The following is a 23,300-nucleotide window of genomic DNA, read 5'->3' as shown; positions in this document are numbered from 1 at the left end:
AATGAAATCAGATAAATTTAAATTCGCTTTTTCTACAGAATTGCTGAGGTAACTATCCAACATATTCATTTAGGTTTTAATTATTCTTACACTGGAGATGTATCAATTGAGATCATTCCACAGTAACCATTGCCGTTTGAATTTACCTCCAACGATAAATTCTTACACTATAATTATTGATAACGGTTGTGTAAAGTTTTATAAATAGTTAATTATAATTCCGCATGTGTTGCATTTGAAGATAGCATTTCGACTGCTAAGCAGGGTTGAAAGCAAGATCCATACGATCACTGATACAAGAGTATAGATTAACCTAATATTTTCGAACAAAGTTTTTAAAGTGTGAGAGATTGGGGTGCAATTGTCGGGTTTACTAAAGGTTGTATTTTTCTATATGTTTTTGATGGTTCTATGAGAAATTACACTAGGTATTAAGTACTGTATTAGTATTTATCAAATTGTTGTTGAAATATATATTTATTACAATACGTATTTTATTAAAGCCGCAAAACTCCTAAACTTCGGAACATGATTTACGAAACACTTATAATACGTTATTATTACCAACAGTGCCATTGTATTATTATTTGTTTATACTAAGTGAAAAACCATAATATCCACCTTTTCGTAATAAAATATGACAAAGCCTTACTGTGGAAATATTCAATACTTTTTTGTTTATGAAATTGTTAAGGTTTTTTGTCAACCAAAATAGAGAGTATTATACATTCTAATGCAGAACTTAAATATAAACAGTTAAAACTTTTTATTTATTAAGAAATAATCCATAGGAAAGTCTTGTAATCAAATCAGACTAATGGCTTACACTAATATCTCCACTAACTTAGCCATATCTCCACGGTTGACATTGTCTGTTGATTACATAAACAAGGTCAACTGGCCTTAAGGGATACGCAGTTGATTAATTGCAATCTTAGTTGGTTTACTGCTGTTATTATGTGATGATTGTTATTATAAATTGAAATTCCACTGAAACTTAAATGATAAAATCCAAAATTAGCTGAAAATACGCGAGTTTCCTTTACTGCTTTTACAATCGAAATAAACTACACCAAGCCATGGCTCGGTCCCCAGGTACTACTAGATTAAATATTAACACAAATAATTAGATTTAATTATGCTATACCGTTTAAAAACATTTCTCACAACATTAAAATATTTTTCTTACCGCTTATAACGTTGGTTATTATTAAGTGAGTAAGCGGACCAACTTGCATTATTATAGCCATGAATGAGTAACGTTTAAAATGTACACTATTAATCACGACAAAAATATAGTATTGTAAGTTACCTTTTAGAAGAATCGCGACTAAAAATATTATTCTGAAAAGTGTTTTTCTTATATTTAAAGTAAAATATTCGACATTATCGGCATATTGTGTTTGATGTTCAAGAAACAAGCCGAAAGAAGAACAAAGTGTTCCCTTAGAATCGTTTGACAGTGTGAATGATGGTTTAGAGACTGAGGCTAAACTGCTAAATGAACTAGGTTTGAAAATTATGTGAGTATATTTTTGTAGTATGTTTATCGACCGTGAATGCTTCTGAGATTTCAAATCTGTGTGGTGAAACTGGAGTTTTATATGAAGTTGAATTTGGTTTTGATGTATAAAGTTCAGAGTAGAAAATTAGAAATGTTTAATCGAAATGCCCCATTAGTAACAAAAAGAGTTACTAGAAAGAAAGCACCGTGGTGAAACCAAAATATTATGGATCTCACAAAGCAAAATAACTTTTGGAAGAAAAAGCTAATGATTTCTAGAAACGACATGGGCAAAGATCAATACTGTAGAGCTAGAAATGCTCTAAACAGTGCTATTAGAAGAGCCAAACGAAATTATTTCCAGAGAGAATTAGCAAAATGCTCAAATACTAAGGATTTTTGGAAAAATATTAAGATGAGTGGGGCAATTAAGGCAAAAAATGCTGAACTCCCATCATTTCTTAGAAATCCAGATGAAATTAATAAACATTTTTCAATGATGGGGACAGGCTCTCAATTTCACTTTGAAACTCTTGATTATTACTTAAATAACATTTCTCAGAGTGTAGAAAACACATTTTCTTTTAGAGCAGTAACAGTAAGAGAAGTAAAAGATGCCATAAACAAGATCACCTCTATGGCTGTTGGCACTGATGAGATAACGATCAGCATGATAAAGATGGTAAGTCCGTACTGTATTGAGGCCGTCACCCACCTGTTGAATGTTTCGTTGGCTACGGGGGTGTTTCCGGATGACTGGAAGGAAGCCATTGTCATTCCTCTGGCCAAAGTTGGTGCTCCCTCTTCTTTGGCCGATCTTCGCCCCATCTCTGTGTTACCCGCTCTCTCCAAGGTCTTGGAGACTATTGTTGTCTCTCAGTTGGTTGAGTTCATGGAGATGGAGTCAATAATTCCAGCAACACAGTCTGGCTTTCGTAGGGGGTACAATACTTCAACTGCTCTGTTACTGCTTTGTGATGATGTCATAAAAGCTAGAGCTGAGAAGAGGTGTACTTCTCTTGCAATGCTGGATTTTTCGCAAGCCTTCGACTCTATTGATCACGATCTACTGTTGGCCATGATGTATCACTACAGATTTGACCAGCAGGTAGTGTCGTGGTTTCACTCCTACTTGAACGGAAGATGCCAAAAGTCCAAAGTTGGATCTGAGATCTCCGCCCCCTTGCAACAGTCCAAAGGAGTCCCACAGGGCAGCTGTCTTGGACCTGTCCTGTTTACTTTGTTTGCCGCATCTATAGGAAGAGATTTGCGTCATTGTCGGTTGTATTCATACGCTGATGATGCTCAGGTGGCTTTTCAGCATGACGCTGACCCAGCAAATCAGGCAGTCTCTGATTTCAATTCTGATTTGTATTCTGTCTTTGCATGGTATATGTCCCATGGCATCAAACTGAACAGAGACAAATGTTCATTGGTGACTTTTTCTGTCAGCAGGGTTGTTCGGTCCGAGCCCCTGTCTGGTGTATGCCTTGGTGGAATTCCGCTCAAAGAGTGTAAAGCTCCCAAGCTTCTTGGACTTCATTTCGATCCTGAGCTCTCATTTTCTGATCATGTGAGTTACGCATGCCAGAGAGCACTAGGTCGTCTGAGAATGCTGTACAGGCATCGTGACTTGTTCCCCAAACCCACTAAATTTCGGCTTGTGCAGGCACTTGTACTGTCTGTGTTTGATTACTGTCTTCTAGTGTATGGCAATGTTATATCACTGGGAGACATGAGTCGGATGCAGAGGGTGCAAAACATGTGCGTCAGGTACGTCTGCGATCTGCGAAAATTTGATCGAATTTCATCAGACCTCACATCTATTGGCTTATTGCCAACTTGCTGACCTGTGCCTTTTACGCACTTCCTGCATCATCCGGAGGTTACTGTCAGAGGAGAGACCTCAGTACCTGAAGGTAAGACTGAGAGCTCGCTCTGAGATGCGATCCCGATGCACACGGCAGGATGACATGCTGGAGATGCCCCGTGTGCGCTGTGAGTCCGACCGTTGTAAGTTTTCTTATTTTGCCCCTAAAATCTGGAATATATTGTCATCCAGGACTGAGCCAGGAATGTTGGACAGTGAAAAGTCGTTTACAAAATATATAACAAACTAGCAGAGTACCCGTCCTTCGAACGGGGTTGGCGTATAAGTATGCTTAATGCAGTTATACTCGTGCTTTGCGTTTGCAATGGGAGAGGACTCGTTTTAAGAAAAGTTTGTTTACTATAATTCACGGTAAACTATTACAGTATATAGCACATCTCCCATAGCCATAATGTTGTACCACTGCACCTAAACAATAGAAAAAAGAAATAAACGGTATCAGCATTCTGACACATACTTTCTCCCATAAGTTTGTCAACAACCTTTATCATGTGTAAGCGGTGAGAGTAAACGGAAATGGGATTTGTACAATTTTGTTCAGAATTTAAAGGTCTATAACATACTAAATCTTTATCAAAATTGTTCGAGCCAATTTTGGGAAAATCCGATTTTTCCGCCATTTTATGGGGTTTTATGGGAATATCCCAATTAAAAATAAAAATTTCTAAAAAATGAAAAAAAAACTATCAAAATTGTAAGGACCATAACATACTATGTTAAATCAAAACCGGATTTTTGTCTAAAATCCTATTTTTCGTTATTTTATGGGGTTTTTTATGGGAAAATAACATAATTTACTATAACTTTTGAACCGTAATTTTTACAGAAATGGGATTTGTACCATTTTGTTCAGAATTTAAAGGGCTACAACATACTAAATTTTTATCAAAATCGTTCGGGCCATTTTTGAGAATATCTGATTTTTCCGGTTTTTTATGGGTTTTTATGGGAAAATCCCCATTAAAAATCAAAATTTCAAAAAAATGAAAAAATCGCCTGGAGATACCGTGGATAAGATCCTACATACCAAATTTCATCGAAATCGGACCACAGGTGTAGTCTCTAGCTCTGTACACATCCAGACACACACACACAGACACACACACACACACACCAACACACACACACACAGACATCACTTCGAAAACCACTTTTTTGGGTCCAGGGGGACCCAAAACGAATATATCCACTCAAACTCGAAAATTTTGACGAAAACAATACTTTCTCCATATACTATGGTATAGGGGGAGAAAGTAAAAAGTTAAGTTCTCACAGCTTTGTTGCTTTGTTGCTGCTTGGTTCAAATTAGCTGTTGTCATAAATGTAAAAAGAATTAATAGTGCTGCACCCTGTTGGTAAACCTTATAACCTTTTAATGCTATTGAATATCATAGAATAAACTTGTGTAGTAGGAACAGCTGGCAAAATTCCTTAATTCCCTTTAAATATGAATTCTCATAAGGTTAACATGGGAAACTCTAGAGCCACTGGGGCGGAGCAAGAAAGGATTTTTGAGAAAAAAATATGTCTATATGTTAATCGGGAATGTGAGCTATCACACCAAATTTCAGCCCAATCCGACCAGTATTTTTCGCGTTTACTTGTCACAAACATACATACATCCATACATCCAAACTTTCTCATTTATAATATTAGTAGGATGGCTTGAAGAATGGTAAAATAAAAAGGAATAGAGAACATATTTTAATTTGTAATTAGCCTAACTTAAGATTTTAAAGTTGCCATTGTTTTATGTTATTTATGTTGACGTGAGTAGTTCTGAAAAACATATGTTGTAATATGAAAAACGCTTAAGAATAAAGACGATTTTCAATTCATTCATTTCATTTCATTCATTCAGAGTATCATCAACAAATAGTTTTGTCAAGCATTCATATTTTTTGTCAATTCATACAGGTATTCGTTTTTGGGTTGTTCATAGTTTATGAACTCATACTTCACCTTATTATTAGATTTCAATAACTTTTCATCAAAGTGTACGTGGTTCCATTTGAAGACAATTTTAAAATTAATTACAAATGCCAGTTAAGCGTTATGCCAAAGTACACTCTCTTTCAATTTGATTATAATACTTAATACTTTAATACTTTTCATTGAAATGGCGACCATACAAAGAAGGTATTTTAAGCCAAATATGAATGGAGATGAGTGTAGAATGAGTGGCGCGATCTTGTAGTCTTGTTAGTGACTAAGGCCGACATATTCCTTAGACACAGCTGTCAATAGCCTATACAGGTAATGGCAACTAAGGGACCTACAGTTTATAGTGGAATCCGAACCACATTTTTGCCTTGGTAATTAATGAAGTGCATTCCTATAAATATCCACAATTCGTGACCTCCTGGTAGCTGGATTACAGGACGACGGCACCCTCCCAGTCACTATATATTTATATATTTTTAACGTTATAACATGATTGTTTATTTTATAATATCAAATAGATTTTATATTTATAATTTACCAAGGTAAAGTTAGGTTGAAGTATACAAAGAAACCGCAGGAGGAGTTGAACATATTTAGATGTGTTCATGAGGGCTATATCCTAGGTAATCCAGACATTAATTGAAAAACTGATATCCATATTTTCAAATACAAGGCAAAACGCAAAAAAAAAACAGCACAACGCCACTAATTAATACCATAGATTAAACATACTCCCTTAGGGAGTATGTTTAATCTATGTTAATACTGAGGCAAAATGAGCCATTTTGAGTTACATCTGAGGAATCACATGCAACTCAAGATTGCTCGTTTAGCCTCAGTTGGATATCGTAAAAAAAGTAATTACCACTAGAATCGTTAAGGGAAAGTTCTAGAAAGTAAAAAAGTAAGTAATTTGGTTTTATTGAGACTATCGTCTTTGTTATAGGCCTCCGTAACTGCGTTTGTGTCTGAAACTAGGTGGCGTTCGCAGAGGCATCCAAAAAATTGAGCGGAGTCATCAAGGGTTCATATTATATTGTTTTTGTCATACTGCAGTAAAAACAGTAGTTTTTAATGCATGTGTTGCGGGTCTAAAGTAGCATTTTTATTCTCTAGGGAGTAAAAATCGTTTTTAGCCTCTATGGAGTAAAAATCAGTTGCTGTCAACTCAGTTGTAAATTTCGATTGTAAACGATTGCATATATCTAAAATATGTATCGATTCGTGCTTCGTAATAATTTTAACCTACACAGTCTACAGTATCTTCCCATAGCATTTTAGTATTGCAGATACATTAATAAATTCCCACACTCAACATTGCTCACCTTTACTACTTCCTTCACCACCCCCTACGTCGTGGACCTGTTTCCCTCTCTTTCCATTGCATTTTATGATTGCAGATACATTAATGTAATTGCCAAAGACAGTTCCCACACTCTGCACTGCTAGCCTTACTAATAGCTTCACCATTTTCTACGTCTTAGACCTGTTTCCTTCCCTTCTCATAACATTTAAGATTACAGATACATTTATCTAACTGCCACAGACGATTCTCACACTATGCTCATACTTTACTATTTCCTAAGCCACTTCCCACGTCGTAGACCTGTTTTCATCACTTTCCATGTCCTTTTAGTATTTTAGATACGTTAATCTAATTGCCACAAACATTCCCCACACTCTGCACTGCTAGCCTTTACTACTTCTTTCACCATTTCCTATGTCGTGGGCATGCTTCCATCCCTTCTCATGGCATTTCAGCTTTGCAGATACATTAATCTAACTGCTACAAACGGTTTCCAGTTCCCACACTCCACACTGCTCACCTTACTACTTCCTTCACCTCCTCCTACGTCACGGACCTGTTTCCCTCCCTTCCCATAGCAGTTTAAGATAGTAGATACCTTAATCCAATCGTCATAAACAATTCCCACACTCCGGACAGCTCGCCTTGACTACTTCCTTCACCACTTCCTACGTCACGGACCTGTTTCCCTCCCTTCCCATAGCATCATAGGATTGCAAATACCTTAATCTAATGGTCATAAACAGATCCCACGCCCCGAACAGCTCGCCTTTACTACATCCTTCACCATTTCCTACGTCACGGACCTGTTTCCCACCCTTCCCATAGCATTTTAGGATTGCAGATGCCTCAATCTAATCGTCATAAACAGTTCCCACAGTCCGATTTGCTTGCCTTTACTACTTACTTCACCACTTCCTACGTCACGGACCTGTTTCTCTCCCTTTTCATAGCATTTTAGGATTGCAGATGCCTTAATCTAATCGTCATAAACAGTTCCCACACTCCGTACAGCTCACCTTGACTACTTCCTTCACGACTTCCTACAACGCGGACCTGTTTTCCTCCCTTTCCATAGCATTTTAGGATTGTAGATACCTTAATCTAATCGTCATAAACAGTTTCCACACTCCGGACAGCTCGCCTTGACTACTTCCTTCACCACTTCCTACGTCGCGGACCTGTTTCCCTCCCTTCCCATATCATTTTAGGATTGCAGATACCTTAATCTAATCGTCACAAACAGTTTCCACAGTCCGAACTGCTTGCCTTTACTACTTCCTTCACCACTTCCTAGAAAGAAATGAAAAAGAAAGAAATGAAAGAAATGAAAAAACCTAACTGCATCGAAACATCCAAAATTAAAATTTACTGATTGTAAGTGGTATATAGCAAAGAAGGAAAAAAAGTGATTTAGTGATGAATGTAACTGAACAAAATTATGAGTACAACGATTTGAGTAATCCTTCTGATTGCTCCCTGCCGAAATTTAAAAGCCAGCTCATGACTCTACGCTTAAACACAGCGACGCTGTCACTCTCCGCCTCTCGTATATGTGAAGGCAAGTTTCTATACAATGTATGACAAACGTAAAAAGGTATAGTTTTAAGGGTTGAATTGGGAAAGTCTGGGAAAAGAAAAGCCGAAGTTAATGTTACTTCTAGTCAAATAACGATGTTGAACAGGAGAAAAACCCGAACATTTATAAAGTTTTATGAAAATAAGAAGATTTTTTATGAACAATTGGCGAATGTTTAAAACTGGAAAGTCGCAAAACAGTTGCAAGGAAGAAAATCTAGAGTTTTTATTTAAGATAGTTTTTATAACAGATCGTTGAACGACAGAAAGTGGTTCCAGAACAGTGGGAAGGGCACCACCCCAAGCCAGGATACCATACTGCAACACCGACTGCACGTAGGCAAAGTACACGGTCCGTAACTGCTGCTTCGAAAGCACCTCCCGAAGCTGCGTGAATGCGTAAATGAGCTTACGTACATTGTTTTTGACGTATTGAACATGCGGAGCCCAAGTCAATTTACTATCGATCACAACCCCTAAATACTTATACTGCTCCACACGCTCAATCACTCCACATGCGCAGCCAATCGCGAGTGCATCGCCGCAGCAGTGCAGCTTCAAAGATCTCTCACCTAGTCCAAAGTTATTTCTAAGGAAAATAGGAAGACATTTAGTTTTTCCAACATTGACTGTAAGTGTATTATAATCAAACCAAGATTTTAAATTGTGGAGATCTGTCGATGCAGAACCGTACACCTCGTCCCACGTACTGCCGGTGGTCACAACTGCCGTGTCATCAGCGAACAGTATCACCATGCTATTTAATTTAACTTTAACCGTTCCCACACTCCGGACAGCTCGCCTTGACTACTTCCTTCACCACTTCCTACGTCGTGGACCTGTTTTCATCCCTTCCCATAGAATCTTAGGAATGCATATACCTTAATCTAATCGTCATAAACAGTTTCCACACTCCAGACTGCTAACCTTTACTACTTCCTTCACCACTTCCTACGTCACGTACCTCATGCTAGTGTCGTCATTTTATTATTTATGATCCATACCGTTTCTGTTCTAATATCCGTGGAATAATGCTATCTATTCTTTATTTACTGCATTCAAAAACAGCTGATCATATGTCTTTGTTTATGTGTCAAATACTGCTTCCATAAGAAATACATTGAAACTTTGAGACCCAGTGGGGCGGATTCCTGAAAGACTTTTTTAACGCCATATAGATGTTGGCACTCACCGATATGGTCTTTATCACCATGCAAAATTTGAAAACGATTGATTCAGCCGTCTAGGAGGAGTTTGCGTATTACGAAATGCATAAGAGTCGACGTATAAGAGCTTCGCTCGCTCCGCTCAATAAAGAAGGACGCGATTCTCAAACGAGTTGTTTAGAAATGTACCATCACGTCAATGAGTATTTTGTCCCTACAAAGTGTTTAGATTTTTTATTTAATATAATGTGATATAATTGTAGGTTAAAATATTTCAATAAGAATAAACTAAGTGGTGAACAAAATAGGCTTCAAAGGTGATAACTATACATTTTGAAATAAATATTTTTTTTAGACAACCACCAAAAAATCAAGTTTTGGAAAAATAAATGAATTTAATTCAGTTCTCAACGAAAACAAACCCTTTTATTTATGTTATGGATGATGATTTCTCGCAGAATTCTTTAGATGCTTAGCAGGCTACGATCTTATGAAGGAGTTAATTTGCTGCCATCTAATAATAATAAGAATAAGAAATATATTTGAACAACTCTTAGAACGCAGTGCTTTATATGGATATTTATGTAACATGTAACATGTAAATTTACCAATGTTGTAAAAATCAAGAAACCCATCTTAGTTTACAATATTTAAAATGGTTTTCTTGACCTAGCTAAATGCACTTCTCAAGTAATACTTTAGTCCTTGGAGGGTAATTTCTTTGTTTGAAAACTAGAATAGGTATATATTTCTCATGTCTACACCTACCTAGAAAAATTAAATAAAAATCAAGATTTTAATTGTATCAGTATGACACACGACCGCACTTTTTTTCTTCTCTGCTCTAAAATATACATAATCTGAGCTATTATTAGCTATTATTATTGTAAAGGTTTGTTAAACTTGTGACAAATAGGATCCGTTCTCTAGTCTATTCAAACCGAAATGGTCGTAATAAATAATGTAATGTGCATGTCTTACGTTTTTTCCATTGGCCTGCACACATTCATTTTTGTAAACTATTTGAACTATTTTTACCGCAAAGGTACCTGAGGATGGATGATTTCCAATTAAAAGGACGATTTAAGAGATGAATTTATGTTGAGCTTAACCCTTTCTCTGAATAAATAAAGTTAACATTGCCTACTTAATGCTTTCTTTGCATTCTTTTAGTAGGTCAATATAAGGACCTAGAATTTAAACGGATTTATAAGATTGGCTGAGTCTGACTGTATTTTTCAAAGTTATATTTGAATGTTGGTGATCATCTCTTCCCAATCTGGCTGCTTCACTGTACAAGCCACACAGTTTGTGGAAGTTACTTGAAAAGCAATTGTGTTGTCACCTCTCCAGTCTCCTGTCAGTCACTGAGTTTGGTTTGGATTAAAACATTAATTGCTACAGTAAACCAAGGCATTACCACAATAAATTAACCTTCATTTACACTAGACAGTATTAAACATAAAGAAAACGGGGGTTTTCAGGGAGGGCTTTTAAACGTTGATTTATAATGATTTACATAAACGAAGTGTAATAACAATTTCCTTAACCAAAGCTACATATAAGCGTGTATTAATCTTTAATTCATCACTGTTTGGACAGGTCAGGTAATGAAGACATTATTTAATTAACTAATTTATGTTTAAATAGAGTGAATTAATCCACTGTTTACCGTTAACAATTATAATTAATTGAATTTTAAATATATATTTATTATTGTTTACTTCTCTTCTACGTTTTATTTAATTTTATGGATTTTAACACCAATAAATACCAAACGAATTCATTCAATAATATAAATTTAAAAAATAGTGTACCATGACATTGTTTTACTTCATACTAAGATATTTTATATATTTTTACTGAAAAATGTTGGTTGGTATTTTTCTAAAGTAATTTATGGCATAGCCACAAAATAGATATCAAATCAGTGAAATGTTTCAATAGCTTTTTGCTGTTCTTAAAGACAGTCAATACATAAACAAAACTTTTAAGTGCAGTTTTTCCATTCGATTAATTATATAATTTCCACTTTACTTTGTACATTTCCTGTCTAAACTTGTTATAAACTTTGATTTTTGTTTTCTATTGATAGAAGCTTGATAACCTTAATATGGGTTTGCATCAGGCAAATCTATTTTCAATTATTAGTTGAAACAATTAATACCCTTTCGTTTCTATTCGATTTTTATTTCAAATAATTTCATTCTCGAACATAAATAGGTTTACAAACTACATGAATGTGATAAAATTGAGTTATATTTAATTGGCATTGTTGTTAATAATACAGCTTATGTATAATTCTCTATTAAACTATACAGAAATCATTCTAGCTTTAATGATTTGTGTTAACTATTTTTTGTGAACTGAGCCAATGTATTATCTCTTTAATAACCGTGTCTGGAATTTCAGATATTAAAATAACTAGCTGTTACCCACGGGCTTCACCCCGTTTGACTTCATACGTATTAATAAAATTATTGATTGGTTAAGTTAAGCTGAAATAAACTAAACGGATTACTGCATTACAAACAAAAAATCGCACCCGATTTTAATAAGGTAATAAATTGAATAACATACAAATAAGAACAGCTGAGGTATTTTTAACATTAAGTATATGGAAAGTTCCCTTTGGAAAGCAATTATGACCTTAAAGGGCAATTTATGAAAGAATGGATAGTTTTGCGCAAGGTTTCTCGTCATGACGAACATTTTAAGTATATGGTTTATGGGGGTGTGACTTGTAGTTTTCTCAAAAGTTCATGGGTACTTTTGGCTTTATATATAGATTGCCATGAAGCTATACAATAAAAGATTACCGGAACTGTCAACAATAGGCTTTTCGCCTTTTGTTTATAGATTTACGCACGCGATCCACCACGCACACGCTTTTACAAAACAAAGTAGTAGCAGTTGCATGGACTTAAACTAATCATGTACATTTGTTTGTTTTCGTACAGCAAATGCTTTGTCAATGAGGTTATGATTACCTGTTCCGTATATTTCATACACAAAGAGTCCTTTGTTATTGGTTCCCTAGCTACAGTTTGTATTATTCAGACAATTAATGTATAAAGATATTTTGTTTTTGGAAAGCCTTACTGTACGTATTGATTGAATTTTAATTAACTGTCATGCGCCCAGTTTGAACGAATAATTTACAACAAATAAAATCTTCAATAATTAAAATTACGAATAAAAACAAAAAAGTAAAGATTGTTCGTTTCTTTAAATATTGTAATAATACTCAAAAGGTCATGTTGGGACTTGAGGTGGATTCAGATGGACTAGAGTAAAGGTAAGTTATGAAAAATAGAAGAAAGGAAATCATGATTACCAAATTGGCCCAGTCGCACATAGAGCAAGAATAAACTATAATTATTTTACTGTACAGTGCAGTTAAATTGTATTGGGAATATGAATTGAATATTAAAATGATCATAATGAATTATTTGATTTTTTGATGATAACTTTGTGACTCAAATATTTCCGTCTTAAATAATACAATAATTGGATTTTACATGCCTCCGAGTAGTTAGGGCCGGCACTTGAGGCGTAACATGGGCTCTTATGGGAAATAGATTTACTGCCTTAATGTTAATAATCTGTTATTTTTCTTTGAATACTGTAATATGTATAATTGTTTAGCTATCATTTTACTGTTAATGTTTATTGTTTTAACTAATGTATGTTTTAACTAACTAACGTATTTAACTAACTAACTAATGTTTTTAACTATGGGTTGTTTGTTAATATCTATATAACTGTAGTAGGATACCCAGCGATCGTGGACAAACTACCCCTAGAGTGGTAGTTTAATCCTCATAGGTAGTGAATACATATATGTTTGAATGTTAGGGGTTGTTAGGGGTAGTTTCCTGGTTGGAGGTTTATAGGTTCAATCCTGTCTTGGTTGGAGGTTTATGGGTTCAATCCTAACTTATCACTTTTGGTCTGGGTGATATTTATGGTAGTGTTAGGTTCACGGGTTTGATTCTAATATATGCTAAGGGGAATTTAACCTAGTTGGAGAGGTTCATGGGTTCAATCCTGTCTTGGTTGGAGGTTCACGGGTTCAATCCTAACTTATCACTTCTGGTCTGGGTGATATTTATGGTAGTGTTAGGTTCACGGGTTTGATTCTAATATATGCTAAGGGAATTTAACCTAGTTGGAGAGGTTCATGGGTTCAATTCTAACCTAGCAGGTTTGAAAAAAAAAACATTATATTTTTATTTTATTTTATATATATAGTTACTTGCTGTAGTTCATAACAAATGCAAAACAAATGATAATTCATGTATCCACCACTAAAAACAGCTGAAAGAGGGCTTAAGTGGAACGACGACATCTTCACAAGATTAAGATGTTGTTCACTTCCCAGACACTGTACTGAACTAGGTAGATTGTAGGTTTGGAATACTCCTTCTGTGTTCAGTACAGTGTCCATAAGACGACGACATCTTCACAAGATTAAGATGTTGTTCACTTCCCAGACACTGTACTGAACTATATGATCTGTTGTTTGGGTCTCTGCCCAAGCTTGCAGAGGCTATTAAGCTGTTTTAGAGCTGTTTAAGAGCTGTTTGAGGTGTAGAAAGGGTTTTAGAGCCTCCAAGTCAAGTGAAACGGGCTATAGTCCAATCGAACATATGTCAGCAGTTAGTACGTCACCAGTTTGTCAATTCAGCAGTCTTGAGAAATACCACCGTGTTGAATCTTCTCTGACCTATACAACTGTTTAATAGTAGGCTACAGCAGTTTACAATCGTCTTAGAATTATAATAAAATATGATTTATACTGTTGAATAGGTTTTAAAGATAGGTATATACATATAAAAGTGTAAGAGTTTTGGTATGAAATCTTGTCACAGTAATAATTTTACCGTATGTAGTTTATCTTACCCCATACTATGGTACTTGTTTTTAGACTCTTGAAAGCTAAAAAGTTTATTACATACATTCATACTATACTACCAAATCCAACCGAGTGGAATATTTTATTCTATTGTAGTCAACCTGACTCTACAGCTGTTTTGTAGTCAATCTTTTTTCAATTCAAGCAGCTTCAGAACTAGAGTGAGTTTATTGTCTGCTATTGTATAACTAACTGTGTTTAATTTAAATCAAATAAAAATACAAATTTACCTTCACTTTTCCTACCTTTTATTATATTAACTGAGTTTAGATATAATATATACATAATGCTGTGTAATATGTAGGTAGTAGTGATATAATCAAGCTTTAGATATGTGTAGAGTGAATTGATTTTCTTCAATTAAAGTCAACAACCAATAACACCACTCCTAGGGTTGAATTATTTGATCTGTTTAGGCCTTTAATAACTGATTTTTAACTGTAATAATTAGCCTCAAAAGTTGTTAATTAACCTTCTAAAATGAGATTTTCAACGTTTAAAGTTACTCAAGTAGCCTAAAAGTGATGAAATTTGAGCTAACTAAAAACAGAGTTTGTTAGGTTATGTTGTTTATTAGATGCTTATAAGGTTGGAATACTTAAGAAAATAGGTTTAAACAAGGCTAATCAGATATCATAGTACCATTAATGACAGAGAGATGGGAATATTTTTTGATTTTTGATCCACCAAGTAGGTATTTAACCTTACATAGTATTTACCCAAGAATGAGGAAGATTTACAAATATAATAATAACAAACATTATCTCTGGACTCTTTACATTAAATCAAGTAATTATAATGATGAATATAAAAGTTGATATATCCCAAAAGTCAAGAGAGTTATCAGACAAAATTCAGTTGTTACTGTGTAGGATTAGTTCTGTTTAGCAATTCTACTAGCCTAACATTGAGTATTGGTAACAAATTAAGTTATTTTAAGTAATGGGATATATTATACCATAAACCCCAAATAAATACCCAACTTTTAATGCCAAAACCATAACATTCTGTCGATAAATAACTGAGATAGGGCCAAAACAGTATACCTCGGAAAGAATCTACGAGTAACCTAGAATTTTGCACTGTTTTGGCCCTGTACATAGATTTAACATTAAAACCTAAGGGTTTTCACCATGTACTCATACAGTCTTTTGGTTGAAACAGGTATATGCAGTTTGACACTGCAATTTACCATGATATGACTTTAAAGGTGGTTATACTGGCCTGTGAGTGATTAAATATCTGACTCTACCATAAGAAATCTACTCTCAAAGTGGCAAATACTTGCACAGTGAGGTTTTACCTTCACATTTATGTTCTATAGTAGATTTCTGAGCTATACATAACACATTCAAGCCTTTAGAAGTATCTCTCATCTATTAATAGGGGTTTATATGAGTATTTTAGTGAGTTTTAGCTCTCAAATCTGTTGTATGCCTTACCATTCCATATACTCTAACCTATGGTGATAAACTACATCTGATTACATTTACAAAGTCTATACACCACATCAGACTGGTATACATACTTTAAATTTCCAAAAAAATACTCTATACACAATAACTTAAGCGTTAAAAAGTACAATTCTTGTAAGCTACTCTATTGAACCAATACCTGTCAAACTCTTAATCAGACCTGTGTTATCCATCAAAATCTACACAAGAGCTCAAATACTTTGACCTTTAAGCATTAAGAGTTGCATTAAATAGCCATAGACCTATTATACTAGACCTTAAACGCTGTAAGGCATGTTTTAACTGTTTCTCCAGCTGTTTTTACTAAATTTAAGCTATCTCTTCAGCTGTTTTAACCAATTCTTCAGCAGGTTTATCTTCTATCAGCTGTCTAATACATATTAAACAACAGAATACCTATACAAGCCCTTAAATACAGCTTAAATAGCCTCTGCAGGCTTGGGCAGAGACCCAAACAACAATCTACCTAGTTCAGTACAGTGTCTGGGAAGTGAACAACATCTTAATCTTGTGAAGATGTCGTCGTCTTATGGACACTGTACTGAACACAGAAGGAGTATTCTATTTGGTTCCTATTATAAATTCCCCCCCTATAATAGGCTACCCCTATAATTAGGGTAGTTTCTAACCCTTATGAATTAACCCCTATATTAGAGGTCTTAGGGGATAAGAGTTATATACAGAGTGTATTAAGTGTAGGTATCATTCAAGACTGTCAGATTTATAGTTATATCACGTTAGTAGTAAAACGTGAGGTCACTTAAAGACGTGACAGGATGGTAATCAGCTTTAGAGTATATATAAGAACTGAATTGTGTTAAGCACATTAAATGGCTGAGAAGTCGAAGAAAACGTTAGGACTAAAGTTGAGTAAAGAAAGAAACAAAAGGAAGAGAGACAGTGATCAAGATAAAGAAGAAGATAGATTTCGAAGTCGTGCAAGGACAGAAGAGGTTATTAAACCAATTAGACATCGTAGCCTATCTTTAGGTGAACAGAGTAAATCATCAAGACTTCGAAGCAACTCTGTAGGAAATCCAAAAGAACTACCTACTTCAAGTCATACATCTATCTCCAACGAGGAGTTCTTCACTACAACAGATTCTGGCATTGGAACTACTAGAGGATTATTATTTCCTGGACACAACTACCTTGGACCTGGAAATCCCCTAGATAATGGACCACCTACCAACAGAGTTGATGAAGTAGCACAACATCACGATAGAGCTTATCAACAAGCATCAACTTCCTTCCAATCTACAGGTAACAAAGAAGAAGCATTTCAGTTAGTTCAACAAGCTGATGAGACTTTTTTAAACGATTTGAGTGATATAGAACCAAATTCATATACTGAGTTTTTTGGTAAATTAGCAGGTCAAGTAGGAATTGGACTTAAAAAAACAACCGAAGGTTTATTACATAGTACATTATATCCTAAATTTAATACAGATATGGATGTAGTAGATGGTAATGATGAAAATAGTGATGTATTGCATATTGCACCTTCTCAACCAGTTACCTCAGTTATAAATATGGGACAAGGAATAAGACCTAGTTATATAACTAATTGGAAGTTTAATAAGTCATTTGAAATTGGATTAGAAAGTAAATTATTTGAATATAAAAAATCTGATGCAAGTAGCAATGGTAAAGGATTTACAAATATTAAAGCATTTTTCCATTCTTTACCTTGGGAGAAATTATATTTCTATATTACAGAGAGAGAATATAACACTATCCTTAATTCATTTCATACTGCTTATGTGGAGCAAGTAACTGTTAAAATTTTTAATTTAGGTGTTACTAATGAAAGTATTCAGGGAACTAATTCTGTTAGTATGAGAAATATAACTCCAAACCATTATTTGGGTGTTTGGAGAAGCTTTGAGAAGCATGGACCTGTTGAGTTAGGTAGTAATATAACTCCTACATTTCTATATGGTAAACCAATTTGTGATTTATCTGCAAATACTAGTTATACTATTGTAAATAAAGATAATATAGGTGCTATATCAGAATTGAAAGTAGTCGATAACAGAGTTACTTATAAAAAAATTACTAGTCGTTATGACACTACAAGCTCTACATCTGTTACAATCGGAGATGCAAATATATATTTACCTCCAGCCACTGAAATGTCTACCTTGAGGGTTAATGCTGCAACTACTATAGGTCTAATTTATCAAACCACTTACAAACCAAAAGATGGGTTATTTCATAATAGATCTCATGCATTTCACAATAATTCTGTAGTACAACACAAACCATATGATGTTAATATTGATTTAGCTGATTCTGGGAAAATTGATGATGCCACATATATAATTAGTGGCTCTACTGATGAGATAGTTAAATATGAAGATGCCACTATTAACAATATGTTTTTTAGATCAATTAGAACAAACCAACCACTCAGTTTTGTAGATGGTCTAGCTTTAGGGTTATTTCCAAAAAGGTCCAAGGATGGTAAAAATGTAGAAGCATGTGCAGAAATTGGTATAAATACAGAAATAATTATTAAGGGTGAATCTTTTGGAGGTAGTATATTATGCAGTGGAAGTGCTAGTTATCCTCAAAGTAATCCTAATAAAATATATTTCATTCATAAGAATAAGAAGTTTGATAATGCTTATGCATCTGATGGTTTACCTACTCTTGGAAATGTAAGCTAATCTGTATATATTGAATATATGTCTATAAATAAAATAATTATACTGTATCCAATTGTTGTTATTTAACCAGTACTCTCTACACAATAGGAACCTTCTAGAACCTAACCCTTTAGTAACCTAATTTACACGTAGATGCCAATACTCAATAGGAACCTTCTAGAAACTACCCCTCTAGAAGCCTAGGGGTTGAAGCCTATTATAGGGGGGGAGATTTATAATAGGAACCAAATAGAATACTCCTTCTGTGTTCAGTACAGTGTCCATAAGACGACGACATCTTCACAAGATTAAGATGTTGTTCACTTCCCAGACACTGTACTGAACTAGGTAGATTGTTGTTTGGGTCTCTGCCCAAGCCTGTAGAGGCTATTTAAGCTGTATTTAAGGGCTTGTGAGAGTTAATAAGAGGTATTTGGATGTATTAGACATCTGATCAGCTGAAGGATTAGCTAAAACAGCTGAAGAATCAGTTAAAACAGCTTAAATTCAGTTAAAACAGCTGAAGAATAAGTTAAAACAGTTGAAGAATAAGTTAAAACAGCTTAAATTTACTAAAAACAGCTGGAGAACCAGTTAAAACAGCTTAAATTAAGTTAAAACAGTTGAAGAATAAGTTAAAACAGTTGAATAATTAGTTAAACTGCAGATGGTAAGTATAAGTCTGATAGATACAGCATATGTTGCAAATGAGACTGTGTTCAAGAGAGTTTCACTAGACATCAACTTTTAAACGCTTAAATTATTGTGTATAGAGTATTTTTTTGGAAATTTACAGTGTATACACCAGTCTGATGTAGTGTATAGAGTGTGTAATTGTAAACAGATGTGATCTACTGCCATCGGTTAATGTAATATATACAGGTCTAAAATGGACTAGACTGTACACATTTGCAGATAAAACAACACTGTGAAAGTATTTGTCACTTTAAGAGTAGATTTCTTATGTTAGAGTCAGATATTTAATCACTCGCAGGCCAGTATAACAACCTTTAAAATCATTTCATGGTTAATTGCATCGTCTAACCTCGTATAACTATTGTAACCAACATACTGTATGAGTATATGGTGAAAAACCTTTGGTTTCAATGTTAAAACTAAGAACAGGGCCAAAACAGAGCTAAATTCTAGGTTACTCGTAGATTCTTTCCGAGACATACTGTTTTGGCCCTATCTCAGTTATTTATCGACAGAATGTTACGATTTTGCCATTAAAAGTTGGGTATTTATATGGGGTTTTGAGTATAATACATCCCATCAGTTAAAATAACTTCATTTATGGCCTATACTGCCAAATAGGCCTGTAAAAAATGACAATTTCTTACCGAGTACTACTACAGTTGCAAATGTTCAACGATTGTAGATTATTGACTTTAATAACTGTTAATTTATCATGATAATTAGTTGATTTTGTGTTGTATTAACTTTAAATTATGTTAGAACCTCTGGGTTTTCCATTTGTTTGGTATTTATCAATAACAGTTTGAACGCTGGAACTAAGCCTTACGATTGACTACGAGATTGGAAAATTTACATTTATATCTGATTATTACAGATGGTGACAGCTTTTAAAGCTTAGTAAAACTAGTTATTTAATGTATTTAGACAGTACAAAAGCCTAGCTAACCAACATAACCTAACAAACTCTGTTTTTAGTTAGCTCAAATTTCATCACTTGTAGGCTACTTGAGTAACTTTAAACCTTGAAAAACCCATTTTAGGAGGTTAACTAAAAACTTTTTAGGTTAATTACAGTTAAAAATCAGTTATTAAAGGCCTAAACAGATCAAATAATTGAACCCTATCATTGGTGTTTTTGGTAATTCACTTCTATGTGTGAAGATCAAGTCATAACTAAATATTATACTACATTATACTAATAATAACATATACAAGTATTGAACTTTGAAAAATAACTCCTATTTAAATAAAAGGAAAGGATTTTAATGGTTTAAACACTTTATTAAGTAACAAAATACTGTCACGAAAGGTTGCAGACGGTTAACAGTAGCAGACTAATTTCAGACTCCAGTTCTCAAACGAGTTGTTAAAGAATTGAATGCAAAACAGCTGTAGAGTCAGGTTGACCACATTAGAATAAAATATTTTACTCGGTGGGAGGTGGTTGTATAGTGCGAATGTATGTAATAAACTTTTTAGCTTTCAAGAGTCTAGAAACAAGTACCATAGTATGTGGTTAGATAAACTACATACGGTAAAACTATTCCTTTATCATAATTTCATACCAAAACTTGACAGTTTTATATGTATATATCTAGCTTTAAAACCTATTCAACAGTATAAATCATATTTTATTATAATTCTAAGACGAATGAAACTGCTGTAGGCTACTATCAAACAATTGTATACGTCAGAGAAGATTCAACACTCGTGGTATTTCTCAAGACTGCTGAATTGACAAACTGGTGACGTACTAACTGCTGACATACGTTGGATTCATCTATAGCCTGTTTCACTTGACTTGGAGGCTGTAAAACTCTTAATTCTACCTAAAACAGCTCTAAAACAGCTCAAAACAGCTCTAAAACAGCTTAATAGCCTCTGCAAGCTTGGGCAGAGACCCAAACAACAATCTACCTAGTTCAGTACAGTGTCTGGGAAGTGAACAACATCTTAATCTTGTGAAGATGTCGTCGTCTTATGGACACTGTACTGAACACAGAAGGAGTATTCTATTTGGTTCCTATTATAAATCTCCCCCCTATAATAGGCCTCTACTGATAAGGCTTCTAGTGATCAGGGGTAGTTTCTAACCCTTATGAATTAACCCCTATATTAGAGGTCTTCTACACCTAATAGTTTCTAGATGGGTTGGTTCTAGAGATTATCTCCAGAGGTTTCTCTTCTTAGGTTTATCTTGGTGTATAACTGGTCAAGTAATTTAGAACTTAAGGCTTTAGGGTTGGTATCTAGTTCAATTGTATTAGCCATAAAAGAAAGAGTATTAGATGATTGTGTATATATTAAACTTTGAATGACCAACTAGTTAAATGTGACATGAATCAGTCAATTCTTTTGTATTGCCAAAGAATGAGATACATTTATATAAAGATGACAGCTTACAAATATCAACAAGAGTCTACTATTCCATTGATCAGCAAATATTTCTCAAGTGAGCATTTTACTGTTGTACACTGTCACCATATACCTCAATGTTTTGATTTGGTTGATAACCAATAGGATAACTTGATAAGTTGATCTATTTTAAGATATTTGCATAGATAAAGAATGTTTAATTGTTATGCTATTGTAGTTTTACACTATAGAAAACATTTGAATTACTAGTCTAACAACTGAGAGAATTAACATCATAAATTAGAATCAATTAATGGTATTCTGTCAGCAAATATCTGTGGAATCATTGTTGTTAAATCATAAAAACATATCTCAATCTTTTGAGTGTTTTAAACCAATTATATAGAAAATATACTATGATAGTTGTAGGGTTAATAAAAAGAATGGTTATAAATATACAAAAATTTTATTATGTAAAAATATTTTTTCAACATTAAGAAAAAATGTTTACACAATTGAACAAATTATACAAATTCAGTTTGTTTTGTATGAAATCCTGGTTCACAATACTTCAAATTATTTTTATACTTCCAGAATTTACTATTCAATACTGAACAACAACAACACAGTTTAAAAAATCCATATGAGCTATCTGTATAATCTTTCACACAATTTGAATTTTTCTTGCAGGAATCACACGTCTTCATTCTTCTTCTTATCCCATAATCTATCCAGGTAGGTAGATGTGAAGATGTATGAGGTGTAGAATTTTCCATTTCAATTAAACGATTATATGTAACTTGTGCATTTCCTGTTAATGAATTTGTATTTTCTGAAAGTACTTGGAAAATGCAAGTGACTAATTTATTTCTATTTGATATCAAACATTTTCCATTGATTATATCATGAATTTGCTTTTCAATTAATGGTATTTTCTTCTTAAATTTTTGAAACATTATTTTAATTTCTTCTTTGCTATGTGGACTTAATTTTCCAAATCCAAAATTCATTATTAAATAATCTCTAATAAGAAACTTTAAAAATTCTTCATAAGAAACCATGTTAGGCTATAGAATATTAATAACTGTAATCTCACCTGTAACACTGTTATAGAGTGACTAACTCTAAAGATTATTCTATCAGGTTATATAGTAAAGTAGAATACAAACAGTTTGTAAACCAAAGTGGTAGGCCCAATGTCATACGTGACTACACATGGACATAATGTTATCAAGGTTAATGTCAACTAAAATTTTAGATATATTCTTAACAAATCTACTTTTGACATAATCAATATAGAATATTTTAATTAATTAAATTATTTGGAGGAATAAATCTCCTTTTGATTTTAAACTATTCACATTATATTAAAATTTACTGTAAGGTTTCACAATAGTAGAATGTTGACCTTTAGTTGCTTACCTGTCACTAATATACTTGGTTTGTTTGGAATACATGTCATGTTGTGAACACATCTATTGCTAACACATGTGACCTCTTAATCCTTGAAGTAGCAAGCTTTTTTTAAAAGAAAGTGATAACTAATAGCTCATAAGTAATTGGATAATAGAGTATTTAATTTCCATTAAGGTAAAGACCCTAATTCCCTATAATAAAAAATCTAAAAAATTCAATAGCTTTAGACAACTACATGAATACTACCTTTCACAGTTCAAAAATCAAAAGAGTTTACCATAGGGGCTTAAGCCCCACCCCTATAAATACCTAATTTAGGTGTAGAAGCCTAATTTACAGGTTGATGACAAATGAAGCTACCTAGGTGTGTTCAAACCTAAGCCTAGGGGTAGAGACC

The 23,300-nt window shown here is 33.9% G+C and overlaps 1 protein-coding gene across 2 annotated transcripts in view; it reads left to right on the top strand.

Moving 5' to 3' along the window:
• The first annotated feature begins 955 nt into the window (after positions 1–955).
• LOC129005961 (fatty acyl-CoA reductase 1-like) overlaps positions 956–23,300 on the top strand; it is a 73,425-nt gene continuing 51,080 nt past the window's right edge. For both annotated transcript variants that reach the window (XM_054435034.1, XM_054435036.1), the window contains exon 1: positions 956–1,095. The gene's annotated coding sequence lies outside the window, so the exon portion shown is untranslated. The remainder of the gene's footprint in view (positions 1,096–23,300) is intronic.

Source organism: Macrosteles quadrilineatus, unplaced genomic scaffold (assembly GCF_028750875.1).
Source record: "Macrosteles quadrilineatus isolate MER2022 unplaced genomic scaffold, UCM_ALF_1.0 Scaffold_47__1_contigs__length_942521, whole genome shotgun sequence".
Classification (NCBI taxonomy): Eukaryota; Metazoa; Arthropoda; class Insecta; order Hemiptera; family Cicadellidae; genus Macrosteles; species Macrosteles quadrilineatus.
This window is presented reverse-complemented; position numbering and strand designations above follow the sequence as displayed.